Here is a 9,624-nt window from a genome sequence, read left to right as displayed (position 1 = left end):
TGCTTACCTCCCTCTTTTTAGGATGTCGTACCCTGTCATATATACTGCGTGATTATACGCTGTAATTTCCAAGCTAGTGTAAAGAAACTGCCATGAAACCATCCCAGATCCACTAATCCATCTCTGGTTCAATCGACCACATGCGCATACGACACCGACTGCACCGGTGATTCTAAAACCTATTAGAGGACCTAGACACAGGAAAATTTCGCCTTTTCAAAATTCGCCAAAATTTCAAAAGCACCTTGTCCATGACTATCCCAGTGTCTCCATACCCATGTCGTAAGCTAAGCCACTCATATCCGCACGAGTGAACATCTTTACTCCCCACGTATGGAGTTTGTCTTTCAGATAATCTTTTAACCTGATTCTTCCTTTGAAAGGGATCATCTATTTATCCATGCCGTGGATTTCATGTGGATATCGTGTTCAGCCTGATTGGTTTGGCGAGCCTATCGTCGCAGATGTGGAAGATTGAGTGTAGTTGCATAAATCTATCTCGACTGACTGAATCACCAACCGGGAAATACCTGATGGTCTTTTCCCAGTTCATTTGAAGTTAGGGAAGCTTCACAAAACCCATGAGAAGTTGAACGCCTAGACATGTTTTCATCTCTTCAAAGGAAACCTTCAGGTGCCCATTTTTTTTTTCTGAAAGTGTTCAAGTTGGCTTGGTCCACTAAGTTAGTGGTTTATGATTCAGTTATAAAATTGTGAAACAGGTTGATCGGAAGGTCAATATCGGTGCTCTGTGGCTTAGTTCCCTTCCAAGTTGTGTCTGTTTATACAACGGAAGTCTTCAACCCTCGGTACTCTTTCTTCTTCTGCTTTTTGCTACATGCTAATTTTCTCCACAAGGTTCAGGGTAATGCAGTTTTTATCATCAGATTCAGATTCAGATTCAGGATCAGCTTCAGCAAGGTCTAAATTGAACATCTGCAGCTGAGAGAGGTTATATTACAGAAAGAACTATAGCCCATTGTAACTGAATTATTGAAATAATCGTGGTTGCAGCTACCACTGCAACTTTGTTTCAAAAAGCTTAGAGTCCTGCAGTGAAATTTTAAGGAATTACTGAGAGAGATAAAAAACACAATCGAAACAAACTATATCCTTGGTGGTTGTAACAAGGAAATATCAGCAATATCTATAGAATTGGTGGCTAAACTTCAGTGAATGTTACGGGGGATGTTCAACTATTTCAAAGGATATTGGTGGATCTATTTTTTTTTTTAAAGGTGTATTTGCTATATATCGCAAACGGCTGAAGTAATTAAGTTTATCCTTTGAGGTTGTGTTGAGAGGGATGTTAAAAAAAGTGATAGGGCAACCAGTCCCCCTACTATAGCTTTTTTATCTTCAATGCTCCCAAAGATACCTGGTCAAGGTATCTTTGGGTATCTCCGATGGCCCTCTTGCTCGAGAAGTCGGTAAGTCAAATAAAAAGTACTGACAAACCCCCCGACAGTCCTAAGGACAAGTCTTGTACGTTACATAAGTTGCTCTTCGTTTACATATAAGGGGGATAGTTTATCCTGAGTTTCCAAAAAAGCGAAGGATATTAAGGTAAAACATTTAGAAAATGTTGAGGGGATGTTAAACAAAATCAAGACACATTACATGCAGGACTGCCAAAGGGCACAGTAACAGTACCTAAGTAATGCCTAAGGGCATTAATTTGGAACTTCAAAATCGTATTGAGTGGGAAGTTGAAAAAGGAAAGGAGAGGAACCAGCCCCGGTCCTTTCGCCCTTTCAGATGCTCCCATTTACACTGATAAAAATTGTAAAACTATTTCATTCAGACTAGTCAAAAGGTCTAATAGCTTTGTTCCCCTGGATGCCTTAACCCCACAGCCCTCAGGGAAAGGATTTACATTAAAGAACGAACTCTTGCCCATAGTAACTAAAATATTAGAATTATTCATTATATATATGATGATGTAACACACTTTCTTTTGACAAAATAATACAACACAGACACCTCTTGAAAAGTTGCGTCTCGGGGACATAGTTGCATTTTTCACTAGATTCACTGCCTGATTCCCCGTGGTCCGTGTAATTATCTTTGAAAAAATATGATTCGTCAAACATATTTGTATCGTCAAACATATTTGTAAAGTCCAACAATTCTTCCTTTGGGGACGACAAGACCCCTTACATCTCTTGAGAACAAGGCTATATACTATGAAATTTGTTCATTGTTTACATATATCATTTTTTTAAAATTTAGAAGTATAAATTTTTCGTTGGGGAGGGAATTTTCTTCGGAGAGGGGAGGGGGTTTTTCTCAATGACAATTTTACACGGGGACAATTTTAAATAGGGAGGAAAGTTTCTGGGGATGAATTTTTAGGTTCAAGGGGGGAATTACAGCATATACGTTAAATAACAAAGTCTAGTTCATAGTAACTAAAACAATAAAATAAAATATAATAATTCACAAAGCATATGCCAAGAGATGATATTCCTAGTTACACGCTATACATACAAAGATTATCTGCAGTAAAATGGGTTTCATCACTCATCTAATTATATATTTACCGTATCAATCATTTTAAAACTTTATTTAGATTAAATTATTTAACCCAGGAGTTTATGCATTACAGTTTTGTAAAGAAAGTGTTCCAATGCATAATTTTTTCTGAATTCTTTTTACGTTATTAGAATCAACTTTTTTTTAATTATAAAATACGAAAATGTCAACAGTTTTTAGCAATAGTTCTACCTTCTTAACAATTCTAAATTTTATAAAATAATTTATTTTAAATGTAGCAAAGAGCGGAGTCTAGATTGTTCTTTCCTTCATCACTGTTAGCTGGGCACGGGAATATCTTAAAGAGTTGCTAAGGGCTCATTTTAAATGAAATTGCTGCATTCACGTGTTTTTGCACGAAACCAACACCATGTTTAAAATAAAATATATTTTTTTCACAAGAAACATCCATCTTCGCATACAAGTGTAAGAATGACGTCATAACCGAAGTTTACAACAATGCATGGCGCTAAAAGTAAAAGCTATGCTGTGACACTAGTTGTAATGACGCCAGTATACAATGACGTCATACCACCAATAAAAAAAAGAACTGTAAATGTGTAAATATTACTTGATTATGAGCAGCTTTAAAGTGAATATGTCAGATAAACTAAGTCTATCTCGAAAAGAATCAACGCTTCCCCTTATTATGCCAATAAAGGAAAAAGCTGTTAATTCAACAAACAGAGGTGTTACTTCAGAAGCTGAAAATGATTCCACCTTAAAAAAAGGCTTATTGTGGATAAATACTACATCTGGAGTTTTTCAAAATCTGACTGGTTTGGTCCCACAAAATTCACAATTGAAAAATCAGCCAAAATTATCTGAGAGCGTTGAGGACCCAGAACTAGTGCTGAGGACCAGCGTAGACGTTAAGACTAACGTGGATGACTTTAAGGCTGAATGTATTTCCGCCCGATTACGTGATGAACTGGGTGCAAATATTTCGAAACTTGAACCTTCAAGAAAAAGGTCTTTTGAAGATCTAAGTGACCCAGGTGACAAGGTTTTGAATCCAAAAAAAAGTATAACTGGTAACTTGAGCTTTGAAAATTCGAGCCAGTCAGTACCAGTCAAGGCGGATTGTATTTTTGCTTTAACAGATGATGAAAGGTTTACGAGTATTCGAAATAATGATGGAACTTTCAGTAGATTATCTAAAGTTTTCAGTGCTGTTCCATCTTGGCTAAAAGAACAGTTATCACCGGGAAAAGTTTCAAATGGAAAAAGTGAATACATAACTAGTTTTAAGCACAGAATAGAAGACCAAGATGCATTCCAAACACCACCATCAACTACTATGCTCCCTGGTGACCACGGAGAACACAGCAAAACTGAAGTTGAAAATAAGTATACATTAACAAGTAATTCATCCTCACTATTTGTGAAGAGTGATCTACAGAAATCTCAGCGATCTACTTCGGCAGTGCCTTTAAGTTTATCACTTCAGTCCACAAACCGATCCAAGCACAAATCTTCTTTCAAAACATTAAATTTAAACCAAAAAAGAAGATTATATCAGAGTGAATCTGCTGAAAGCAGTGCAAACTCAAGCAGAAGCCCCAGTGGTTTAACAAAGGATTCAGATCCTGGCACCAACTGGAATCTCGGGACCAAAAGGGCTCGCCTAAGTTCATCGTCATATGCATCTCACAGAAAGGCTCTTGAAGCAGCTTCTACATATTTGCCATTGTCAAGAAGTGAAATGTTCCGGTCTCCACTTTGTCCTGGTAATACTACGTACGGTGGAGTTTCGGCCAGTCGCCTCGAAAAGACTCGGCCCTTTAAGAGACAAGCCATATCTGTGAAGAACAGGGTTAAACCTGCTGATAAACCACGACCTATGACTGCAATGACGAGACAAATATATAAGGCCCTCGAGTCCTTAGCCCCTCCCACTGATTTAGACACGCCCGAGAAACCAACATCAATTTCTGATCTGTCTTCAACAGAAGAAGATTTTAAGCTGTTCGATCTTAAGTTTGGAAATGGAGCACCAACTGGAGCAGTACTAGAAAAAAGTAAGGATTCTAGTGATTTTAAATGTAACGAGGCTGGAAGCTCGAATGACGGTCGAATTAAAACTTCAGTCTCTGCCGAGTTCAAGTTTGATAAATGTACCAGTTTTGAACACCCTAAACTGGTACCCGGTCTTTCAGCAGCAACAAAGAAGTCTGGTGTTGCAACTAATGAAGAAATTACAGTAAAATGGTGGTGTGAAGATTGTTTAGCAGTTCATGGTACGAGTATGGAATTCTGTCCACCATGTTGGATTAAGGAACCCATAACCAGTGTTTCGGCAGCACCCAAGAAGTCTGGTGTTGAAACTAATGAAGAAATTACTGTAGAATGGTGGTGTGAAGATTGTTTAGCAGCTCATAGTACGAGTATGGAATTCTGTCCACCATGTTGGATTAAGGAACCCATACCCGGTGTTTTGGCAGCACCAAAGAAGTCTGGTGTTGGAACTAATGAAGAAATTATTGTAGAATGGGGGTGTAAAGATTGTTTAGCAGCTCATACGAGTATGGAATTCTGTCCACTATGTTGGATTAAGGAACCCATTGCTTAGTCTTTGATTGAAATCTATAATAAACCTATGAAATCTGTAATATTTTGAAATCCTGTTTAGCAAACAACAAAGAGAGGTAAAACTCCACAAAAAAAAACCTCAAATGAAACTTCGGCCAATAGAGGGAAAAGAAATGAAAAACTAAACTAACGCGGATACTTTGCCTGCATCTAAACTAGGTGTCCTCAGCACAGGATACAAAGAAAAAACACTAAACTAAAAACAAAAAAAAACCACCACCAATAATAATAAATACAATTGTCCCTACTGATCCAAGTAGGAAACATAAAAAAAACTAGTTTTTTTAACTAAAATAAGCAGCGACATTAAAACTTAAAACGAACAGAAATTACTCCGTATATGAAATGGGTGGTCCCCTCCGCAATCCCTCGCTCTTTACGCTAAAGCTTTTAATTGTTTTAAAAAGCAGAATCGTGGCAAAGAGTCAAACTTTAGCGTAAAGAGCGAAAATTATTAAGAGAGAAAAAGAGGAAAAATTATGAAAATTGAAACTAAGTTAACTATTCTGTTGCGAAATAATCCTCTTGTAAGCTAAGCTAATATTGAAGCAACTCTTTTTGGTCCAGAAGGTAATCTTGTACCCCGGTGATTATGTAAAATTTTAATTCCTTTACTGACTATTGGCTCTTTTTTCAAAAGACAATCATAAATTGGGTCAATATTTAAATTCCCCGTGTCTCTATTTATTGAAAGATTAGCAGACTTAGGGATTTTTAATTCCTATAGCCGCCCTCGCCCATTGAGAAAAGCCCCTATCATTAGAAATAGCTGTAACCTCATCAAATTGTATAAAATGTTCAGGATGAAAGAATGTATGTTCAGCCGAAGTCAAAACAAAAGTTTCAGGAGGCTGTGTTAATTGTAGGGATCTTTCTATTGAGTTGCGATGCTCAATAAGTCTTTCAATAAATTGTTGGTGAATTCCACCAACATAAAACTTTCCACGAGAGCAAGGAAATTATACACCCCACTAACTAAATCTGCCCGGGTTAAATCCTTCCAGAATTAAGGAAACTACCTAATGGTCTCATTGATTGGAAACAAGTATTAATGTTATTTTTACGCAAAATTCGTTAAGCATCTCCCCCAAATGAGGTACATAAGGCAAAGAAATGAAACTTTTCGGCATATTTAATTATGTACACTGTGAAACTCCAATAGCCCTATTGTTATGTTTAATGCGTGTATTCCTTATTATTTTATCATTGAATTTAATTGGGTAGCTATTACAAAATAAAATATCCCTCGAGTACAACAATTCGGAATCCAAAAACTCATGGGAACAAATTCTGAAAGCTCTATCCATCAGTACAATCACAACCCCTCGTTTCACTGAAACAGGATGGTGGCAAGAGTGAAAGTTCAAATACCTATCACTGTTTGTAGGCTTTCTATTTACTGAGAACAGTTAATGTAAATCACTTAATCAATAGGATATCAAGAAAAGGCAGTTTATCATTTTCTTCAATCTCCACTGTAAATTTTACATTTTTATAAAAAGCTATTTAAATGTTTATGGAAAAGGTCTAAGGACTTTAAACTGTGTTTTCAAATGCAAACCACATCGTCTAGGAATCTGTCCCAGAAACAAGGGGGAGCCTAAAACTATGTTCAGTGGAGGTTTTAATAGAGTCCACGAAGAAATTTGCCAACAAAGGACAGAGATGCCCCCATAGCCAAACCAAACACCTGTTTGTAAAATTCACCTCTAAAACCAAAATAAAGAGAATATACATTTGCAAGGATAACCAACTTCATAATGACTCCAATCTTCAAACTAGCCATGGCTACATCTTGTATCAAATCAAAGTGCTTTTGTAGTTTAATCCTTAATAATCTTAGCAGTTTTTCACATTAAAATTCGAGAGAATTGAATTCTCCTCCAATGTGAAATTTTTCTACTTATTAGTAAGATCAGTGGAATTTTTTAAATAAGATTTTTGTGTTCCTAAGAGTGGACGCAATGCCACCGACAACCAATTTCCTAATTTGACCACAGGCGAGAGAAAGTTGATACAATGGGACGGAGGGGGACTCCCGTTTTATGAATTTTGGGTAGACGATAGATTTTGGGTGCGGATCAACCTCTTGGATAAAATTTATTATAAAGTTGAGGGGTAACGTGTAAATTAATTTTTAGTGACTGCAATTCCTTTCTTATCGACTTTGCATATTTATCCGTAGAATCGAAATCCAGTTTTTTGTAAGTAGTGGTATCAGAAATAAATGTATTCATTTTATAATCATAATCATTAGTGTCAGTAATTACAATGGCGTTGCTTTTGTCTGCCCTAGTGATAGTAAGGACCTTATCCTTTTTCAAATCAGAAAGCATTTTAATATCATTTTTTGGGATATCATTTTGAATTTTTTTCGTGTTAAAAGTGTTTAGTTTTCTTACGATTTCAGCTCTAAGCTCTTGAGGAACCTCGACTTTATCCATACAAGCCATAATTCCTGACTCTATCTTAGAAATTATTTTTGAATAAGAAATTGGTGTTGGAAAACAGAATCTAAAACACCTCGACAAAACTGCCTTTTGTTGACTACTAAGAGATTTAGATGACAAAATCTTGGTGGCAGGACCCAAATAAAAACGAGGATAAAAAATATCTAAATCCTGGAACTTCTTAAACAAAAGTCTATTGAACTTGTCGACCAAACGCACCTCTGACAAATGGAAATCATGGTGAAAAGACCTAACGACCATTTCCTTAATCCTCAGAAAAATTTCAGATGGAAGGTTATTCCTCAAAAAGTTTTTGACGAAATTTAAGTCTTTTGAAAACTTAAAAGGTCTTTGTTTTTGCTCAGAAGTCACGTGACTTAAAGCCACGAGGCATAATTTATTTTTTAATTTTGATTCATTTTCAATACCAAAATGGGTATTGATTCTAAAAGTTTTAGGAATCACTGATTCCTTCTTGCAATTTTTTAAGAAAATTCTTATTCAAAAATAATTTCTAAGGTAGAGTCAGGAATTATGGCTCCTATTGATAAAGTCGAGGCTCCTCAGGAGCTTAAACCTGAAATCGTAAGAAAACTAAACACTTTTAGCATGAGAAAAATTGAAATATGATATCCCAAAAAATGATATTAAAATACTTTTTAATTTGAAAAAGCATAAGGTCCTTACTATCACCAGGGCAGACAAAGGCAACACTATTGTAATTATGGATACTGATGATTATGATCGTAAAATGAATATAATTACTTCTGATACCACTACTTATAATAAAAATGGATTTTGATCCTACGGACAAATATGTAAAGTCGATAAGAAAGAAATTGGAGTCACTGAAAAATAATTTACACACTACTCCAGAATTTTATAATAAATTTTATCCAAGAAGTTGTTCCGCACCCAAGATCTATGGTCTATACAAAATTCCTAAGACAGGAGTCCCCCTCCGATTGTATGAACTTTCTCATCACCTGTGGCAAAATTAGTAAAGTTGTTGTCGGTGGCATTGCGTACACTCTTAGCAACACAAAAATCACATTTAAAAAATTCCACTGATCTTACTAAAAAGTTAAAAATTTTCACATTGGAGGAGAATTCAATTCTCTGTAGTTTTGATGTGGTTTCCATGTATTCGAATTGTAATGTGAAAAAGTGCGAAGATATATTAAGGATTAAATTACAAAAGCACTTTGATTTGATAAAAGATGTGACCATGGCTAGTTTGGAGATTGAGGTCATTATGAAGTTGGTTATCCTTCCAAATGAATATTCTCTTTATTTTGGTTTTCGAGGTGAATTTTACAAACAGGTGTTTGGTTTAGCTATGGTGGCATCTCTCTCTCCTTTGTTGGCAAACATCTTTATGGACTCTATTGAAACCTCCGCTATACACAGTTTTAGGCTCCCTCTTCGTTTCTGGGGCAGATTCATAGATGATGTGAGTTACATTTGGAAACACGGTTCTTTCCCATAAACATTTAAATAGTTTTGATAAAAATGTAAAGTTTAAAGAGGAGATTCAAGAAAACGACAAACTACCTTTTCTTGATATCCTACTGATTAAAAGTGATATCCATTTACTGTTCTCAGTATATAGAAAGCCTACACACAGTGGTAGGTATTTAAATTTTCATTCGTGCCACCCTCTTTCAGTGCAACGAGGGATTGTGATTGCACTGGTGGATAGAACTTTCAGAAGTTTTTGGATTCCGCTCTCTTTGGGGGAGCTGGGGGGTAATTCGGAAAAATTAGAAAAAATGAGGTATTTGTAACTTACGAAAGGGTGATCAGATCTTAATGAAATTTGACATTTAAAAGAATCTTGTGCTTCCAAGCTATTATTCTAAACCCCGATCAGATCCGGTGACATTGAATGGAGTTGGAGGGGGAAACGGATTATCTTGGAAAAAGTGAAAATTGAGGTATCTTTATCTTACGAATGAGAAATCGGATCTGAATAAAACTTGATATTTATAAAGATTATATGTCTCAGATTTTCCATTTTCAATTTGAATCGGATCCAGGGACATAG

Source organism: Artemia franciscana, chromosome 14 (genome assembly GCF_032884065.1).
Source record: "Artemia franciscana chromosome 14, ASM3288406v1, whole genome shotgun sequence".
NCBI lineage: Eukaryota > Metazoa > Arthropoda > Branchiopoda > Anostraca > Artemiidae > Artemia > Artemia franciscana.
This window is presented reverse-complemented; position numbering follows the sequence as displayed.